Consider the following 21,057-nt stretch of genomic DNA (forward strand, 5'->3'; position numbering starts at 1 on the left):
CCTCATACTCACTCAGCATTCTCCCTGCTCACCACTCTCCCTCTGGAGGGGCCCATCTTTGGTCTCTGTCTGAGAAATGGAGGCAGACATCAAATAAATTACCCTGAGATGAGGCTGGTCGAGGCAGCAGAGGAATCTGGAATCCCTATTCTTGGTCCTTGGTGCCAATCACTCTGAAGCAGAAAGAGAAGACAAAATAGCATCATTTCCTCTTCCATTCTTAACCCCACTTGATGTTCTAACATGAGGTACCAGTGCATGTGACAGAGGACTTATTGACAAGGAAAGCAAAACGAGGCAGGATTCCTTCCTCCCAGCTCTGTGCTTCTATTCCCTAGTACCCTCTCCCGCCAGGGTCTGTGAGATCTAACTTGGCAGCAGATGGAATCAACCAACCATCCGCTACCCTTCTCTCTTTCACACTCTGGCATCCTATTTTGTTCCCTCTGAGCCTTGAGGATTGGGAAGCCCATGAACTACCATCACATATTCATTCCACCAACATTAGTTGGTCCTGTGTGCTAGATACACCCTGCTACATGCTGGAGCCACCAAGCTGAATGATGCATGCTTCCTGCCTTTCAGGATCTGAACATCTGGTAGGGAGGACTGACATGCAAAGAAGTACTCTTAGGAAATACAAATTAAAGACCAGTCTGTGATGCCATTTTACACACCCCAGATTGGTAACATCTAGAAAGTCTGAACATATTAAGTGCTGTTGAGGGTGTAAAGCAACCTCTCTCATACCTTGCTGGTGAGAGAGTAAATTAATACAAGTACTTGGAAAATCATTTCATATTATTTAATAAATGGGAAGATGAATATATGCTATGTCTAGGCAAGTCTATGATTAAGTATGTACCCAGGAGAAATTCTTGTGCACATACTCACCGTAGCAATGTTTCAAACAGTAAAACACTGGAGACAACCCAAATGCCTATCAAGAGTAGGATGAATAAAACCATTTTGGAATATTATTCAGCAGTGAAAATTAATGCACTACTACTACACACATCAGCATGCATGAGTGTTACTAACAAACTGTAGAACAAGAAAAGCAAGTCACAGAAGAATATATTGAACATGATGTTATATAAAGGTCAAACATGGACAGAATTAAGCTACATATATAATAAATGTATTTTTAAAAACAGCAAGGGAATGATAACCACAAAACACAGGAGAGTGCTTACCTCTGGAGTGGGTGGGGTTCAGAGGGGCACAGTCATAAATGAGTTCATGGCCGAGCCTTTGCACAAGCCTACATCTAGAATGTTCATGATATCCACATGGAGATTTCCCTCATTAAAAAAAAGTTTTATGCAGCTGCTTCCAACTAGCTATCTATTTTACATTTGGTAGTGTGTATGTCAATGATACTCTCTCACTTCATCCCAGCTTACCCTTACCCCTCCTCGTGTCCTCAAGTCCATTCTCTACCTCTGCCACTAGGTTCATCAGAACCATTTTTTTTCTTTTTTTAGAGTCCATATATATGTGTTAGCATACGGTATTTGTTTTTCTCTTTCTGACTTACTTCACTCTGTAAGACAGACACTAGGTCCATCCACCTCACTACAGATAACTCAATTTCATTTCCTTTTATGGCTGAATAATATTCCATTGTATATATGTGCCACATCTTCTTTTTTCTTTTTAACATCTTTATTGGAGCATAATTGCTTTACAATGGTATGTTAGTTTCTGCTTTATAACAAAGTGAATCAGCTATACATATACATATATCCCCATATCTCTTCCTTCTTTCATCTCCCTCACTCCCACCCTCCCTATCCCACCCCTCTAGGTGGTCACAAAGCACTGAGCTGGTCTCCCTGTGCTATGCGGCTGCTTCCCAATAGCTAACAGTTTTACATTTGGTAGTGTATATATGTGTCCATGCCACTATCTCACTTTGTCCCAGCTTACCCTTCCCCCTCCCTGTGTCCTCAAGTCCATCTGCGTCTTTATTCCTGTCCTGCCCCTAGGTTCTTCATGACCATTTTTTTTTCTAGATTCCATATATATGTGTTAGCATACAGTATTTGTTTTTCTCTTTCTGACTTACTTCACTCTGTATGACAGACTCTAGATCCATCCACCTCACTACAAATCACTCAATTTCGTTTCTTTTTATGGCTGAGTAATATTCCATTGTATATATGTGCCACATCTTCTTTATCCATTCATCTGTTGATGGACAGTTAGGTTGCGTCCATGTCCTGGCTATTGTAAATAGAGCTGCAGTGAACATTGTGGTACATGACTCTTTTTGAATTATGGTTTTCTCAGGGTATATGCCCAGTAGTGGGATTGCTGGGTCATATGGCAGTTCTATTTTTAGTTTTTTAAGGAAACTCCATACTGTCCTCCATAGTGGCTGTATCAATTTACATTCCCACAAACAGTGCAAGAGTGTTCCCTTTTCTCCACACCCTCTCCAGCATTTATTGTTTGTAGATTTTTTGATGATGGCCAGTCTGACCAGTGTGAGATGATATCTCACTGTAGTTTTGATTTGCATTTCTCTAATGATTAATGATGTTGAGCATTCTTTCATGTGTTTGTTGGCAATCTGTATATCTTCTTTAGAGATATGTCTATTTAGGTTTTCTGCCCATTTTTCGATTGGGTTGTTTGTATTTTTGATATTGAGCTGCATGAGCTGCTTGTAAATTTTGGAGATTAATACTTTGTCAGTTGCTTCATTTGCAAATATTTTCTCCCATTCTGAGGGTTGTCTTTTGGTCTTGTTTATGGTTTCCTTTGCTGTGCAAAAGCTTTTAAGTTTCATTAGGTTCCATTTGTTTATTTGTGTTTTTCTTTCCATTTCTCTAGGAGGTGGGTCAAAAAGGATCTTGCTGTGATTTATGTCATAGAGTGTTCTGCCTATGGTTTCCTCTAAGAGTTTGATAGTGTCTGGCCTTACATTTAGACCTTTAATCCATTTTGAGTTTATTTTTGTGTATGGTGTTAGGGAGTGTTCTAATTGCATTCTTTTACATGTAACTGTCCAGTTTTCCCAGCACCACTTATTGAAGAGGCTGTCTTTTCTCCATTGTATATTCTTGCCTCCTTTGTCAAAAGTAAGGTGACCATATGTGCATGGGTTTATCTCTGGGCTTTCTATCCTGTTCCATTGATCTATATTTCTGTTTTTGTGGCAGTACCATACTGTCTTGATTACTGTAGCTTTGTAGTATAGTCTGAAGTCCAGGAGCCTGATTCTTCCAGCTCCGTGTTCTAGTTCTGTGAAAAATGCCATTGGTAGTTTGATAGGGATGGCATTGAATCTTTAGATTGCTTTGGGTAGTATAATCATTTTCACAAAGTTGATCCTTCCAATCCAAGAACATGGTCTATCTCTCCATCTGTTTGTATCATCTTTAATTTCTTTAATCAGAGTCTTATAATTTTCTGCATACAGGTCTTTTGTCTCCTTAGGTAGGTTTATTCTAGACATTTTATTCTTTTTGTTGCAATGGTAAATGGGAGCATTTCCTTAATTTCACTTTCATATTTTTCATCATTAGTGTATAGGAATGCAGGAGATTTCTGTGCATTAATTTTGTATCCTGCTACTTTATCAGATTCATTGAGTAGCTCTAGAGGTTTTCTGGTAGCATCTTTAGGATTCTCTATGTATAGTATCATGTCATCTGCAAACAGTGACAGCTTTATTTCTTCTTTTCCAATTTGGATTCCTTTTATTTCTTTTTCTTCCCTGATGCTGTGGCTAAAACTTCCAAAACAATGTTGAATAATAGTGATGAAAGTGGGCAACCTTGTCTTGTTCCTGATCTTAGTGGAAATGGTTTCAGTTTTTCACCATTGAGGACAAAGTTGGCTGTGAGTTTGTCATATATGGCTTTTATTATGTTGAGGTAAGTTCCCTCTATGCCTATTTTCTGGAGGGTTTTTATTCTAAATGGGTGTTCAATTTTGTTGAAAGATTTTTCTGCTACTATTTAGATGATCATATGGATTTATTCTTCAATTTGTTAATATGTTGTATCACATTGATTGATTTGCATATATTGAAGAATCCTTGCATTCCTGAGATAAACCCCACTTGATCATGGTGTATGATCCTTTTAATGTGCTGTTGGATTCTGTTTGCTAGTGTTTTGTTGCGGATTTTGCATCTATGTCCATCAGTGATATTGGCCTGCAGTTGTCTTTCTTTGTGACACCGTCGTCTGGTTTTGGTATCAGGGTGAGGGTGACCTCGTAGAATGAGTTTTGGAGTGTTCCTCCCTCTGCTATATTTTGGAAGAGTTTGAGAAGGATAGGTGTTAGCTCTTCTCTAAATATTTGATTGAATTCGCCTGTGAAGCCATCTGGTTCTGGGCTTTTGTTTGTTGGAAGAATTTTAATCACAGTTTCAATTTCAGTGCTTGTGATTAGTCTGTTTATATTTTCTATTTTTTCCTGGTTCAGTCTCGGAAGGTTTTGCTTTTCTACGAATCTGTCCAGTTCTTCCAGGTTGTCCATCTTATTGGCATAGAGTTGCTTGTAGTAATCTCTCATGATCCTTTGTATTTCTGCAGTGTCAGTGATTACTTCTCTTTTTTCATTTCTAATTCTATTGATTTGAGTCTTCTCCCTTTTTTTCTTGGTGAGTCTGGCTAATGGTTTATCAATTTTGTTTATCTTCTCAAAGAACCAGCTTTTAGTTTTATTGATCTTTGCTATTGTTTCCTTCATTTCTTTTTCATTTATTTCTCATCTGATCTTTATGATTTCTTTCCTGCTAAATTTGGGGTTTTTTGTTCTTCTTTCTCTAATTGCTTTAGGTGTAAGGTTAAGTTGTTTATTTGAGATGTTTCTTGTTTCTTAAGGTAGGATTTTATTGCTATAAACTTCCGTCTTAGAACTGCTTTTGCTGCATCCCATAGGTTTTGGGTTGCCGTGTTTTCATTGTCATTTGTTTCTAGGTATTTTTTGATTCCCTCTTTGATTTCCTCAGTGAGCTCTTGGTTATTAAGTAGTGTATTGTTTAGCCTCCACGTGTTTGTATTTTTTACAGATTTTTTCCTGTAATTGATATCTAGTCTCATAGCATTCGGGTCGGAAAAGATACTTGATACAATTTCAATTTTCTTAAATTTACCAAGGCTTGATTTGTGACCCAAGGTATGATCTATCCTGGAGAATGTTCCATGAGCACTTGAGAAGAAAATGTATTCTGTTGTTTTTGGATGGAATGTCCTATAAATATCAATTAAGCCCATCTTGTTTAATGTATCATTTAAAGGTTGTGTTTCCTCATTTATTTTCATTTTGGATCATCTATCCATTGGTGAAAGTGGGGTGTTAAAGTCCCATACTATGATTGTGTTACTGTCTATTATCCCATTTATGGCTGTTAGTATTTGCTTTATGCATTGAGGTGCTCGTATGTTGGGTGCATAAATATTTACAATTGTTATATCTTCTTCTTGGATTGATCCCTTGATCATTATGTAGTGTCCTTCTTTGTCTGTTGTAATTGTCTTTATTTTTAAGTCTATTTTGTCTGATATGAGAATTGCTACTCCAGCTTTCTTTTGATTTCCATTTCCATGGAATATCTTTTTCCATCCCCTCACCTTCAGTCTGTATGTGTCCTTAGGTCTGAAGTGGGTCTCTTGTAGACAGCATATGTACGGGTATTGTTTTTGTATCCATTCAGCCAGTCTACATCTTCTGGTTGGAGCATTTAAGGTGATTATCGATATGTATGTTCCTATTACCATTTTCTTAATTGTTTTGGGTTTGTTATTGTAGGTCTTTTCCTTCTCTTGTGTTTCCTGCCTAGAGAAGTTCCTTTAGCATTTGTTGTAAAGCTGGTTTGGTGGTGCTGAATTGTCTTAGCTTTTGCTTGTCTGTAGAGGTTTTAATTTCTCTGTTGAATCTTAATGAGATCCTTGCTGGGTAGCGTAATCTCGGTTGTAGGTTTTTCCTTTTCATCACTTTAAATATGTCCTGCCTCTCCCTTTTGGCTTGCAGAGTTTCTGCTGAAAGATCAGCTGTTAACCTTATGGGGATTCCTTTGTATTTTATTTGTTGTTTTTGCCTTGCTGCTTCTAGTATTTTTTCTTTGTATTTAATTTTTGATAGTTTGATTAATATGTGTCTTGGCGTGTTTCTCTTTGGATTTATCTTGTATGGGACTCTCTGCTCTTCCTGGACTTGATTAATTATTTCCTTTCCCATATTAGGGAAGTTTTCAACTATAATCTCTTCAAATATTGTCTCAGTTCCTTTCTTTGTGTATTATTCTTTCTCTTCTTCTTCTGGGACCCCTATAATTCGAGTGTTGGTGCATTTAATGTTGTCCCAGAGGTCTCTGAGACTGTCCTCAACTTTTTTCATTCTTTTTTCTTTATTCCACTCTGCAGTAGTTATTTCCACTATTTTATCGTCCAGGTCACTTATCCGTTCCTCTGCCTCAGTTATTCTGCTATTGATTCCTTGTAGAGAATTTTTAATTTCATTTATTTTGTTGTTCATCATTGTTTGCTCTTTAGTTCTTCTTGGTCCTTGTTAAAAGTTACTTGTATCTTCTCCATTCTATTTCGAGGAATTTGGATCATCTTTACTATCATTATTGTGAATTCTTTTTCAGGGAGACTGCCTATTTCCTCTTCATTTGTTTGGTCTGGTGGGGTTTTACCTTGCTCCTTTATCTGATGTGATTTTTTGTGTCTTCTCATTTTAATTTACTGTGTTTGGGGTCTCCTTTTCACAGGCTGCAGGTTCGTAGTTCCTGTTGTTTTTGGTGTCTGCCCCCAGTGGCTAAGGTTGGTTCACTGGGTTGTGTAGGCCACATCTTCTTTATCTATTCATCTGTCTATGGACACTTAAGTTGCTTCCATGTCCTGGCTATTGTAAATTGTGCTTCAGTGAACATTGTGGTACATGCCTCTTTTTGAATTATGTTTTTCTAGGGGTATATGCCCAGTAGTGGGATTGATGGGTCATATGGTAGTTCAGGGAGATCAGCTTGGTGCTTTTTGTCCACCTAGAGGAGTGAGATAGGGAGGGTGGGAGGGAGACACAAGAGGGAGGGGATATGGGGATATATGTATACGTATAGCTGATTCACTTTGTAATACAGCAGAAACTAACACAACATTGTAAAGCAATTATACTCCAATAAAGATGTTTAAAAAAATGTTTTATTGAAACATAATTGAAATAAAATGAGCTACACATATTTAAAAGTTTCAATTTGATATATTTGATATATTTTTCAAACTTGTTTTGGTTATTCTAACTCCTTTGCGTTTCTATACAAATTTTAGTTTTAAATGCTTGAGGATTGAGCACACGTTAAAGTTTCTTTTATAGGGTGCTTCCAAGTACAATGATATTTATTTGGTGAGAGAGGCGGTGGTGCAAAAGAGGAAGCAGAGGATCCCAATGCTAAGTAAGTATGAGGACCTGATGCCTGATGCCATCAATCAGAGGAGGGACAAATTCCCTGCCCTCCTGAGCCAGCACGGCAGTGGTGTCCATCCACAAAACTTTGGGAAACTCCCTATGCATCCCTAGGCACTGAATGGCACCGTTGTCCTGAATATTATCCTAAACATTCTCTCTGTTGGCCTCTTTGAGGATGTGGTGGTGACAATACAGTGAGAGCCAGATAGAGCCAGAAAGGGGATCCCAGTCTCTACTTCTAGATTCTTGCGTAGCTTCTTCATGGCTCTGTCTCTTGTGAGAACATTATGGAAAATGAAGTCAAAAGCAATTGATCCGCTAGTGTGAGAGACCCCTTGGATTCAACTTCTCTCTGCCTCAGCCAGAATCATTAGTGAACAGGATGAAGGTTATGGTTCCTCTCTTGCCCTCAAATGCATGTATGCAGTCATGCACTGTGTGTCAGAGAATCCAGGAAGGCAGCTGTGGAGGATATGTGTCATCTTTTGGGTGTCTAACATCCAAATCCCTCTCTTCCTTTAATACCCTTTAATACCCTGATTTCCTAACAAATGCTGGAGAGGGTAAGGAGAAAAGGGAACGTTTCTACACTGTTGGTGGGAATGTAAATTGGTGTAGCCATTATGGAGAATAGTATGGACGTTTCTTAAAAAACTAAAAATGGAGTTGCCATATTATCCAGCAATCCCACTCCTGGGCATATATCCAGAGATACATGCACCTCAATGTTCATAGCAGCACTATTCACAATAGCCAAGACATGGAAACAACCTAAATGTCCATGGGCAGATGAATGGATAAAGAAGATGTGGTATATATACACAGTGGAATACTACTCAGCCATAAAAAAGAATGAAATAATGCCATTTGCAGCAACATGGGTGGACCTGGAGATTATCACACTAAGTGAAATAAGTCAGACAGAGAAAGAAAATACCATATGATATCACTAATATGTGGAATCTAAAATATGACACAAATGAACTTATTTATGAAACAGAAACAGACTCACAGACATAGAAAACAAACTTATGGTTACCAAAGGGCACAGGGTGGGAGGGATAAATTAGAAGTTTGGGATTAGCAGATACACACCACTATATATAAAATAGGTAAACAACAAGGTCCTACTGTATAGCACAGGGAACTATATTCAACATCCTATAATAAACCAAAATGGAAAAGAATATGAAAAAGAATATGTATGTATATGTATAACCAAATTTCTTTGCTGTACACCAGAAACTAATACAACATAGTAAATCAACTATATACTTTAAAAAAGAAAGAAAGAAAAAAATAACCTGATTTCCTACTGGAGCAACTCACTACTATATGTCATCTTGGTGGTGGGCAATTCCTGGTGACAACTACTCCCTTAGCTTACCTCCATGAAAGTCAACAGAGGCCAGATTCTTTCTCTACTTTGTTGGAGAGCCTGGGGACAAGCATATGACCTAAGCTTGACCTGGAGGACATGGGTTCCTGGTACATTGGATCTGGAGTAAATGAAGCCAAGATGAAGAGAAGTGTGACGTGAGAACCTGAGCTGTGGCAGAGGCTGGGGCAGGCCTGTCTATTCATGCATGGTCACATTTTGGTGTCCCTTACGCACTGCTTGCTGCATAGAGGATGCTCAGTGAATGTTAAATGAATCATTGCATAGATAATAATACTGTCAGCAGATCCCATTTCTCCCAAACAAAAACACTGTCTAGAATCATAGACTTGTCAAGCTGGAACAGAGCTTTGTTTTTCATTCTCATCTAATACAAGCCCTTCATTTTGCTGGTAAGTAAAGAGATACCCAGGAAGTCCGAGGGATGTGGCCAAAATTGCAACCCTACAACTGCTCCCCAGGTACAGGCAGAGCTGGGCTCTAAATATTCAGACTCCCAGTTCATTTTTCTTTCAACTACTCTATCTCCAAGCCTTTAAAACTATATTTAGATATTGCCTATTTAACTAGCATACCCAGACATAAATATATTTATAGCAGAATCATTGAAAATGGTGCCAGTGGAGGGCAGTCTTGATACCAGCTGAGGTTCAGAGAGGAGTGACTCAAGATATTAATTAATAGGACTCAAGCTGGTTATTAGTCTAGGTGGGTTATATTTAGCATGAGTTACAGGATCCCAAAGCATCTTCACTTTCTTCATTTTCAGATCAGAGTGTGTTATAAGTTGACTTTCCTGAGTCACTTAGGGGGCTTCCTGAAACTGGCCAACACCTTGACTCTGTTGACGAGACCACTGGGTTTGTGGGTTCAGGATGAACTTCTAGAACCTAGAACACAAGTATGGCAGTTTTCTAAAGACATATGCGCTGAATGCAGATTTGCTTCAGCAAATGTAGCCTGTATGAAAAAGGCTTTATAGTTGGTTGTTAAACAAACAGCCTAGTGACCAAATGTCCATACTTGTTACCAGGCAAATAGGATAGAAGCTTTAGAAATGTCCAAGACTGTATTTACCCAAAAGTGTTGTCATCAGTCTTAAACAAATTGTATTGTGTTAAATCTCCGTGAAGTTTGTAGCAGCTTCTTTTTGAGTTTGGTATTGATTAGGGAAGGTAAAATCAGCTGTGAGAGAACAGGCCCTGGAATCTGAACACAGATATCCTCAGTGTGAGCATCTGAATTTGGGTCTCTCCAAATATAGACCCTGAGACAAGGAATTGGGTCCAAGTGGTTTATTTGGGAGATGGAAAGAAGGAGAGGGGAGAGAGAGACAGGAAAGAAGGAAGAGCCAATAAAAGGTGTGACCATGGGCAGATTACTGCTGCAGGCAACCGAGGTTCAATCCTGCTGGGGATCCTTTGAGAGATGGTGCAGATTACACCTCAAGTTCTTCCCACTGCCTGGGAGGAAGATGCTGGAAGATGGAAGATGCCATAGCCAGCAACTCTTGTTCTTCCTTGCTAGAGGGTTGCTCCTCAGGGGGTCAACTTTCTGGCATTCTGCCTCAAGGTGACCTCTGAGGTTGGCCAATCCTGGAGGTAGGGAACCAATGGCCTATGCTACACTAAGGAAATACTATTCCAGTGGCTTGGAGAACATAGGATCTTTGTATAGCACTTTACAATTCTCCTTTTCTTTAAACATCACCATGACGACCACCACAAAATAGAACACCTAAAGTTAGTAATAATTTAAAATTTCAGAGAATGTGGACTATACAAGAGATTTGCATTTCCATTCAATAAGAAAGCTTTACAGGAAAAATTCGATACTCTAAGTTGATTCTGGCTCTTTATAGTCCATATATGTGCTATTAGTATTGATTTCTCTCTCTTAACATCTTGCATAATTATAGTACAATATCAAAACCAGGAAATTGATATTGATGATATTGACACAATCCAGTTGCCTTATTTGGATTTTACCAGTTTTACATGCACTCATCTGTGTATAGCTAGTCTTATGTAATTTTATCAGCTGGGTAGATTTGTGTGACCACCACCACATTGAAGGTGCAAGATAGTTCCATTCCAAGTATCCCTTTATAGCCACAATAACGTCCTTCTCCTCCCCCTCCCCACTGATCAGTGCTGGCAACCCTTAATCTGTTGTCCATCTCTATAATTTCGTCCTTTCGAGAATGTTGTATAAAAGGAATCATACAGACCTAGAATGGAAGAGAATATGAATCACTTTGCTGTACACCTGAAACTAACACAATATTATAAATCAACTATAGTCCAATAAAATTTTTTTTAAAAAAGGAATCATACAGGTGTAACCTTTGAGATTTTTTTCTCACTCAGTATATCTCCCTTCAGATCCATCCAAGTTGTCATGTGCATCAGTAGTTTGTTCTTTTTTATTGCAGAGTAGTATTTCATGGTTTGGATATTTCACAGTCTCTAGCCATTTACCCGTTGAAGGACACTTCAGTTGGTTCTCGTTTTGGGACACTGTGGATAAAGCTGCTCTGACCTTCCGTGTACAGGTTTTGTGTGAACATCAGTTTCCATTTCTCTGGCATAAATGCCCAAGAGTGCACTAGTCAGGCCGTGTTAAGTGCAGGTTTAGTTTTGTGAGAAACTGCCTCACTCTTTTGCAGAGTGGCTGTGCCATTGCACATTCCCACCAGTGATGTACAGATGAGATGAGTGGTCCACACCCTCTCCAGTATGCAGAGTTAGTATTGATCTCTTTTGTCTTGGATCAGGGGGTCAGGAGAGTCTTATTTTGGTTTGAGAACAGTGTTGTGTTTGCAAAGTTTACAGGAAATTAGGGCAATTCTTGGGCCACCTAGGTGATATCTCTTATCATTCTTGCTCTTCTGTTTTCTGACTGCCTCTCTTTTTACTTTGAAATAACAACATATGTGATAAGTTGTAATAAATCAAAACATTTCCAATGACTAACTTCCCTCAGGTTAAAAAAAATAATGGACCCATCCCCAGTCTGCAGAGGTAAATAAGTGACTCCCATGTAGCTTGAATCAATGCGGGATGGATGGAACTGGGGAGAAAAATGAAGGACGGAGAGAACAGAGGAAAAGGACCATCTATTATCATAGGACATAATGAATATGGAATTGTTGAGAAGTAGGCTGAATATCTTCGGTATACACAGCAACAAAGAGAAATATATTTGTAGTGATACTGGGCTGTGAGCTACTTTAAGGGGGACTGGCTGATTATACAGAGTTAAAGGATTTGTTACAGTAACACAATTTGGGTTAAAAGGACATGAAAGCCCATCAGTTTAGATTCACCTTAGAAATGATACCATAGTTTTAGAAATGATGTAACTGATGCACGAAGCAATTAAACTGCTTGTCCAGAGTCACACAGGGAGCTGACTGCAGACAGGGGCCAGAGCCCTACAAGGCGTGGGGTTGCAGTATGCTTCCTATACAACAGTGTGAGGTGATGCATTTTTTCTTTTTAACATCTTTTTGGAGTACAATTGCTTTACAATGTTGTGTTAGTTTCTGCTGTACAACAAACTAAATCAGCTATATGTATACATATATCCCCATATCCCCTCCCTCTTGTGTCTCCCTCCCACCCTCCCTACCCCACCCCTCTAGGTGGTCACAAAGCACCGAGCTGATCTCCCTGTGCTATGCGGCTGCTTCCCACTAGCTATCTGTTATACATTTGGTAGTGTATATATGTCAGTGCTACCTTGACCTGTGTCAGGTATTTTCATACCCTACCAGGGCATGCCCTGCTTTCCTGGGCACACCACTGCTCTGGGTTGGAAGCTTCTAAGTTGTTCCATTTTGCTTTACACACCTATCAGACTCTAGAGAATGGGAACAGAACAATGGAATGACGTTGACAAAGATCCCCTTGTTCTCAGAGATGTCTGAAGGCTCAGAAGTAAAAAGAAGTGTTGGCCGTTTAAAAAAAACAGATTAACTAGAGCAGGTTTTTAAAATAGCAAGACTTAAAGTGATTCAATGTTAATTGAATATTGAGTAAGGAAGAGGTATGGAGTTAATTGAATGAGTGAGCTTGGGGTTTTGGATAATTTTTTCATGATGTGAAGGAAATTATTACAGAGTTGGATGCAGATCAGGGCAGAGAGAGAGAGGTAGCATGATCTTTGGAAGCAGTAAATGAAAGCCATTTAGTTTGGTGGGAGACACAATCTTGTTGGACTGTTGATTTTTCCTTTAAGCTCGTAAAATTCTGCTTAAAAAACTTTTTTTTGTTATAAAAAGTTACATGTTATTTGAAAAAAACGTAGAAACTATGAAAAAGCAAAAAGAACAAAATAAATATCATTCATGATCTCATTATAGATACACACAATTGACATTTTAGTTATATCCTTTTAGTCTTTTTCTATGAATATATATCATCTATGTATTTATACATGTACTAAATGCTTTTAAATAATGGATCATATTGTTTAATAACCTACCTTAAAACTTAACAGTCCATAAACACCTTTCCAATGTAATTTTAAACCACTGCCTAGTATTCTATTGTATAGGTGTTCTTTGGTTGATATTCCCAACATTATATCCCTCTTACAGACAACACTGTGACAGGTATTATAGCTTCATTTTTGTGTTTATCCACAATTATTTCCTTAGGTTAAGTTTGGAATTCCAATGTCAAATGAAATGTAAATTTTAGGACTTTCAATTCCTAGTGCAAAATTATGAACCTGGAAAAAACTGTATCAATTGCCATTCCTAGCCACAGTTTATAGGGTTCCCCACATTCTTCTCCAAAATGAGTTCCATTATTTCTTTTTAAATTGCCAATTTGATACATGAAAAATTATATATATTTACATTTTTTATTTCTTTGATTACTAAGGACATTATACTTAAAAAAAACTCCAAATATTTGAGTTCTGTGTTTGTAAATTATCTGAACATGTCCTTTGACTATTATTTTTTCTATTGGGTTGCTCATCTTTTTCTCATTAATTTTTTTAAATTTTCAATTAGATTAAAACTTCAATTTAAGAAATAAAATAAAATAAAACAAAATAAAACAATTCTTCCCCCAAAACAGAGATTAGTAAAAATAAAGATGTAATTATCTCACACACACACACACACACACAAAGGACAGCCAGATATCTACTGTTACAAAAATGAGATTAGATGGAACACTTTAACAAACTGTTTAAGCTATTTTCTTAAAAGAGACTTCTTCCACACCTAGAGATCTTGAATAGCCTCCTGGTCAGTCATCCAGAAGAAATTCTTCATATAGTTGATGAACTTGGTTTCCACTTTGGGAAGAGAACCACCCTTTTCTATACTTGCTTGCATTCTTGTTTTAATGTCTTCTATAGAACTAGCTCCTTTTGGTGTTTTAGGAGTTTTTCTATGTTTTTTGGATTCTTGACCTTTTGATCTTTATGTTGATGTTTTTGAGTCTTTGTCATTCTGATTTGGTTTTTGTGTATTTTTGGCTGGAGTATCTCATATAGATTCCTTTACTGGAGATTTTTCTTCAGCTTCCTCATTATCTTCATCATCACCATCATCCAGTTCACAGCAAGTTTGACTTTTTTTCTGTGGAAGCTTGCCACCACTTCCAGGGGCAGATCACTTTCCAGATATACTTAGGAGTTTCAGCTCCTCTTCATATTCTGACTCTGTATCTTCCCTCACACCAACCAAGTGCAGTTCACTAATATGCATGGGCCCTGAACCACCCTTCAACTCTTCAACTCTAAGCCACAGTTGGTGTTATTTCAAAGCCCCCAAGGGAAACCATTGGGTATACAGATATTTTCAAATTTGCCAGTGTTCCTTGAATAGGACTGCCTGCGTAATTCATTGCTACTGTTTCAATGATGTGCAATTCATCCTTTGTATCAGCCCTTAAACTGACTGTTCTTAAAGATAACTGGAGCTCATCTTCCATTATTATCCATTTTAAAATGACAATTTTTGTCAGCCCTTGGTTTACAACTGAAAAGATAGTTCTGGGGTCTCAGGGGCTCATGTTCGTGTCCATCAAATTGTCCATGAGGTGGTGACTAGTACTTGGGTAAGAGAGAAAGTGGATGGAGATACACGGCTACTCTTCTAGGGAACAGCTGTGCAGGAGGGAATCACATTAGGGTTTTTACTGATTTCTTTTTTTTCCAGAAGTGGTGGCTGAGCACACATGCATTTATTCATCCATTTATCAAATACTGATGGAGCATTATTACGGGTTAAATTGTGTTTCCCAAAAGAGGTGTTCATGTCTGAACCCCTGGTACCTGTGAATGTGACCAATTTAGAAATAAGGTCTTTGCAGGCACAATCAAGTTAAGATGAGGTCATTAGGATAAGCCATAGTCCACTATGAGCAGTGCCTGTATAAGAAGAGGGAAATTAGGACATACATACAGACACAGAGGGAATATGGTCTACTGAAGACAGAGGCAGAGACTGGAGTTCTGCTCCCACAAGCCACAGAATGGCTGTGGCTACCAGAAAGTAGAAGAGGAATGGAAGGGTCATCTCCTAGAGGTTTCAGAAGGGAACTGGTCCTGTCAACACCTTGATTTTTTGTTTGTTGTTTTAAAATTAAATTAAATTAATTAATTAATTTTTATACAGCAGGTTCTTATTAGTTATCTATTTTATATGTATTAGTGTATATATGTCAGTCCAATCTCCCAATGCATCCCACCACCACCACCACCCCCCACCCCAGGTTCTTACTGACTTTTTAATTACTTTGTGTACATTAAGTACACTCACTCTTTATCTGTTTTCTTTGTTGTCCACATTTTTTTCTCTGTTTGTTTTAGGCTTTCAACTTTGTTGATGTACTTTTCTATGTTAGTAATTTTTGTTGCTGTTACTATTTTTTCTTTTATTTGTTGGATTGCTTTTAGATTTTAGACAGCTAAATCTATTACTGTTATGATTTCTGTTATTAGTATCATACTTAGAAAGGCCACCCCCATCCTTAGATTATACAATACTTCTCTACATTTTCTTCTAGTCCTTTGTCATTTCACTTTAAATCTGAAAGGTCTTATTTCAGGAAACAACTTCAGAATATTACATTCTAATTTAAGTTTGTATACAGCCATTAGGATGGTTACTGACCAACACTGTTATATTTCTATTGTGAATGCATTTGTATGCATTATGTCTATACCTGCTAAATGCTGTTATCCACACCTGGGCCCGGGGCCCCACTGTTACCATCACCTTTTCATTGCTTGAAAGTCAGGATAGGTCTTGGGTTCCACATATACTAAGTAAGAGGGCCATCACTGTAATGTTGGTTGGAAAACTCAAATCCCTTTTTTTTTTGGCTTCTCAAACACTTAAAATTATGGTCATGTTGTGTTTTCCTTGAGATCTGTGAGAATAGCTGTTATATTTCAGTCATTGGTCAGAGTCCATGGGTTGTGAGAAAAGCTCTCCTGGAGGATGGTGAAGAGGAAGGAGTGGCCGGTCCTCTCAGGATTCCACGATTCAGCGTCCACACGAAGGCGCTCCAAGCTGGGTGGATTGCAGCACCGCAGGAACCTCTGAGCACAAACAACATCATTCCACGCAGCCCAGTTCTGAATGCCTCCAGCTGCAGAATGGATTGTTTCCTACTTTAGAATTAAACTTTGTCTTTTCCTTCTTTTTCTTGCAGAACTTCAGATGTGAGAACACATGCCAGTTGTTGTATCAGAGGACTCTTCCTACAGCACAAAAATGCATGCACTATACCAGATTTGCAAATATACAAAAGATGGCACATCTTGTTACTTCTGTTTTTGAGGTTCCTAAGCTCAAGTCTAGTAAAATGCTGGTTGCCAGTACACAGGGGCGTTTTGCAGGTAGGTGACCCAGGCGAGGTGAAATAAGTGGGAAGAGAGAGGCATGAGGAATTCCACAGATTTGGGAAATGCTTCCATTAATATTTTGTATTTGTGTTTTAAATTTTGGGAGTGACTCACAGGCACTGAGGAAAACTAACTGATTAAATTAACCTTGCCAGTAATGAGGTTGCCTGGCCTCTGTGTTAGCAGACACTCAGCTCATGGGCTGGTATTTAATTGGCTGCTTGGCGGCTCGTGAAAACAATGTGGGTTGAGTCCCACTTTAACAAGTGTTACAGTACATCAACCTTGTCATATTATATCCAGACGTTATTAAAATTAGGAAGTGATACACCGAATTGTTTGTTTTCCTTATTCACACAAAACAGATGTTCAGGACTCACTTTACTTAGATACAGTAAATTAGGGGTGGATGTGTTGAGTGAAGTAAATACTTTGTCTGTTCTAGAAGGATAAATGTTGTAGCCATTGTCCTGCTCTGGCTGCATTTGAAAACAACAAGTGATATTTTTAATACAATTTGATATTCTTCAAATGCCTAGTTGGAGGTCAGGGGTTATAAAATCAGCTTCTTGAGTAGTGAGAAAGTGCTATGGACAGAATCGTGTCCCCCCCACCCCCCTCCAAATTCATATGTTGAAGTCCTAACCCCTATGTGATTGTATTTGGAAATAGGGCTTTTAGCAGGTAATCAATGTTAAATGAGGTTGGATCCTTATCTGAAAGAATTAGTGACATTACAAGAAGAGGGAAGATCTCTCTCTCTCTCTCTTTCTCTCTCCCCTTCTCTCCACATGCACACACAGAGGCAAGACCATAGGAGAAGACAACCAACTGCAACTCAAGGAGCGAGCTCTCACCAGACACCAATGCTGTTGGCACCTTGATCTTGGAATTCTAGGCTCCAGAACTGTGAGCAAATAATTTTCTGTTCTTTAAGCCACCTGGTCTATGATATTTTGTTATGGCAGCACAAGCAGACAGAAAGAAAGGAGATATTGCTCCTAAGGAGACCTGTGGAAGCTAAAGACTGAAAGCAGTGAGTGCTTCTTTGTGAATGACCCTTAACAACCCTACTCGGTGAACCTAGTATGATCCAGTAGGGAGAGGACCTGCTAGAAATATGAGGCTGGGTTTACCTCTCAGCATTGCATCTTTCTGGGTCTCAGATTTCCTCACCTGTAGGAGAGGTCATTGTGTTAACTTTTCTTTAGGTCCATTCTAGCATGTTGAAAAGTCCAAGGGGTGTTGTATTTTAATTATTGGAATATTCCAGTAGGCCTCAGATGATATAATTTTCTCTCATGAATGGATTCTTGAAATTTTTTTCAAGTGAGGAATACTAGCCAATGGGAAGATATTGTTTCACTCCTCATCCTCAAACTCAAAGTTCATTTTGGGATGGGAAGTGGCAAGATTGGGAAAGATCCTCCCACCTCCACATCTCTGAATTAGGAGTCTTCTCAATCAGTACAGATGATCAAATAGCGAAATTTTTGGATATCAACCTCTGTGACTTGTGGCAGCTGGGTAATCAAAACACAACTCTATCTTCATCTCTACCATCCCTTTAAAATTTTTTCAGTGGGGATCTCCAATAATTAAAACCATTACCATCCTTTCTTCAGAATGAGAAATTGAACACTTTGCAAAACTAGTTAATGCCAATAAAATTTCAACAAACTGCAAATGCTCAAATACATCACACACACAAATTTATACACAATCACTTATCACATAGTTGTTTTTCTTTTTAAGCACCTTGCGGGCAAACATGGACATTTTCAACAATATCCGTGAGTTACCAGGTTGTTGGTGGTGAGGATTTGGGGCTAGTTCCAGGTGCACTGGGAGCTGTCTTACATGGGGTGTATGTCACAACTGCAGAGGCCACATCCTCCACGGAGATTGGGACCCTCAAACACAGATTTGCACACAAGATGTCCTGACCTCCTACTCAAAGGTCAGTACATCTCTCCCAGCCACACTTAGCTTTGTGTGAAAGCTCCTGGAGGTCATATGATAAGCAGCTAGTGCCTGTGAGTAGAACCTGTAATTTACTTCTGAGGGTAGTCTGAGGTCTTCTTGTTTCCCAAGACACCATTGAATGGGGTCGGGGAAAGACAGTTCCATGAGCGGCTTAAGGGAATGTCATATGAAAGAGAGGCAAGCCAACAGAGAAGGTATGGAGTTTCAGAAAAGCTGGCTAGTGCTCAAGGTGTGGCCCTTGAGAGGATTATCTTCTTTCATCAACATATACCTCTGTGGTGTCTAAATATGGTAAGGAGAGTTTGGGGAATGAGAAGTCCAAATAAATGAGCTAATGTGGATATAAGCCTTGCAATGCATAAATGGAGTTCACATACATGACCTCATTGACTCTTGGCACAATTCTGCATGGGGTTCCATCTTTATTTACCAACTGGGTTCCATGTTCTGGTTGCCAATGGGAAAAATGTGATTCAGAGAGGCTAAATTACCACCTGTGTCACAAAACTCATATACGGCAGATTGGAGGCTTAAATCCATGGCTTCTGACCCCAAAAATTTGGCTCTTGGAAGGAATAGAATAAAATGGAGTTCAGCTGGTTTGGGTAGAGGTGGAGGGAAATGTTACACGTTATTCACCCTGTTTTCTCTCCACTCCATCCTGATTACCTTTTGTCACTAGACAAAGATCCTTTTCCAGATTCTAGGCTGAAAGATGTCCCCACCTCACAAGCACCTATTTATTCTCCCACTCCCACAAAACACAGTCTGTCTCCACTCCCTGATTCTTTTGGTTGAATCACATGATTTAGATGTGAATGTGGGAACAGATAAATCCTTGTGACCCAATGACTGAGAGAACCACTAAGAAAGGAAGAGCACCTTCCCCTTGAGGAAAGACTTGACCTTTTCAAACTGAGACCCTCTAGATCAAGACACTTTTTCTGCTGGTTCTTTTCCTTCTTTTCAATTTTATCCATTTACCATTTTTCTAAGTCATATGATGAGGGGGGTGTGAACTGTGAGGGCAAGTTCCCACGCAGCCTCTTTGTCAGTTGGTGGCTTGATTCAGTATCCACAACCCATGTTTGGGTAGTGCCTGTTAGGGATGTCTCAGATGGAAGGTTACTTGGAATAAAGGACTCCCACACCTTCTCTCTCCAATTGGATCATATTCCCAACACAGGCTGTAAGTCTGGATTAAGTTCTAGTCAGGATCACCATCTCATAGCTTGGCCTCAGCAGTTCAGACTGTGTGCCCACTCCACACCACTGCCTAACCCAGTCCACCCAGGCCTCAGAGGAAGTAGATCCTGAAATAAATACCATGAGTGAGATGGTAAAGTTTGGTGATTCATCAAATATTTATGGCCCAGTAAAGCTCAATATATTTTTGATATTATCTCAATCATATTATTATATAGTTCCATTTTGTTTAGATAATATAATGTTAATCATCAATTATTTAGGGCCTGGCTGATTGAATGGGCTATTTGCCTTTCTTCCATTCAATCCTTGTTCAACAAATATTTATTAAGAACCTACTATGTGCTGGGCATAGTGTCAGGCATGGAGAATGCTATGCAAAGACAAAACAAAAAATCAGAGAACCTGCTCTCAAGGACTTACCATTAAAGAACTAATCCCACTAAGGATGCATAATTACAACTAGAGATTCTGAAAAAGGGGAGCTGGTTATATGGCAGTGTTAAAACAAAGGATCTTGTACTCCTGAGGTGAGTCACGGAAGAGTTCTCTGAGATTGAGAAGCCAGGACTGTGTTCTGAATGAAGAAGAGGAACTTGCCAGGAGTCAAGTAGCAAAGGGTAGGGGCAAAAAAGAACTTTCCAGCCAGAGGAAAGTCTGTGCAAAGACCTCATAGAGGAGGGAGTAGGGTGCTTTCTTACAAATGAAGGTCTGGGAAGCTGAAACTCAGAGGAAGGTTAGCACAAGCTGAGGCTGGAGAGAAGAGCTGGGATAAATCCCAAAGGGCTTTTTAGGCCATATTAAATATTTGGATCATGATCACAGGACATATGGAAAGCCACTGAAGGCTTTCAAGCAGGGGGGTGTGTGTATGTGTGTGTGTGTGTGTGTGTGTGTGTGTGTGTGTGTGTGTGAATGAATGATTAGATTTGTATTTTGAAAAGGAAAGTGAATACAGTGAGGACCTCACGTTGAAAGGAGACAAGCAAGGAGGCTGTCATAGGCACTCTGATGAGGTACAGTGGTATCTGGAAAGATGGTGATTGTGGTTGGACATTTAGGCAGTGATAGGTTGGATATGGACATGAAGGAGGGAACAGTGTCAAGAGTAACTCCTAGATTTCTGGCCTATGTGTTCAGGAGGATGGAAGTGTTAT

The 21,057-nt window shown here is 39.0% G+C and overlaps 1 pseudogene; it reads right to left on the bottom strand.

The window, feature by feature from the left end:
- Positions 1-13,997: 13,997 nt before the first annotated feature.
- Positions 13,998-14,892, bottom strand: LOC132367734 (nucleophosmin-like; annotated as a pseudogene).
- Between the last annotated feature and the right edge of the window lie 6,165 nt (positions 14,893-21,057).

This window comes from Balaenoptera ricei, chromosome 6, assembly GCF_028023285.1.
Source record: "Balaenoptera ricei isolate mBalRic1 chromosome 6, mBalRic1.hap2, whole genome shotgun sequence".
In the NCBI taxonomy this organism is placed as follows: Eukaryota; Metazoa; Chordata; class Mammalia; order Artiodactyla; family Balaenopteridae; genus Balaenoptera; species Balaenoptera ricei.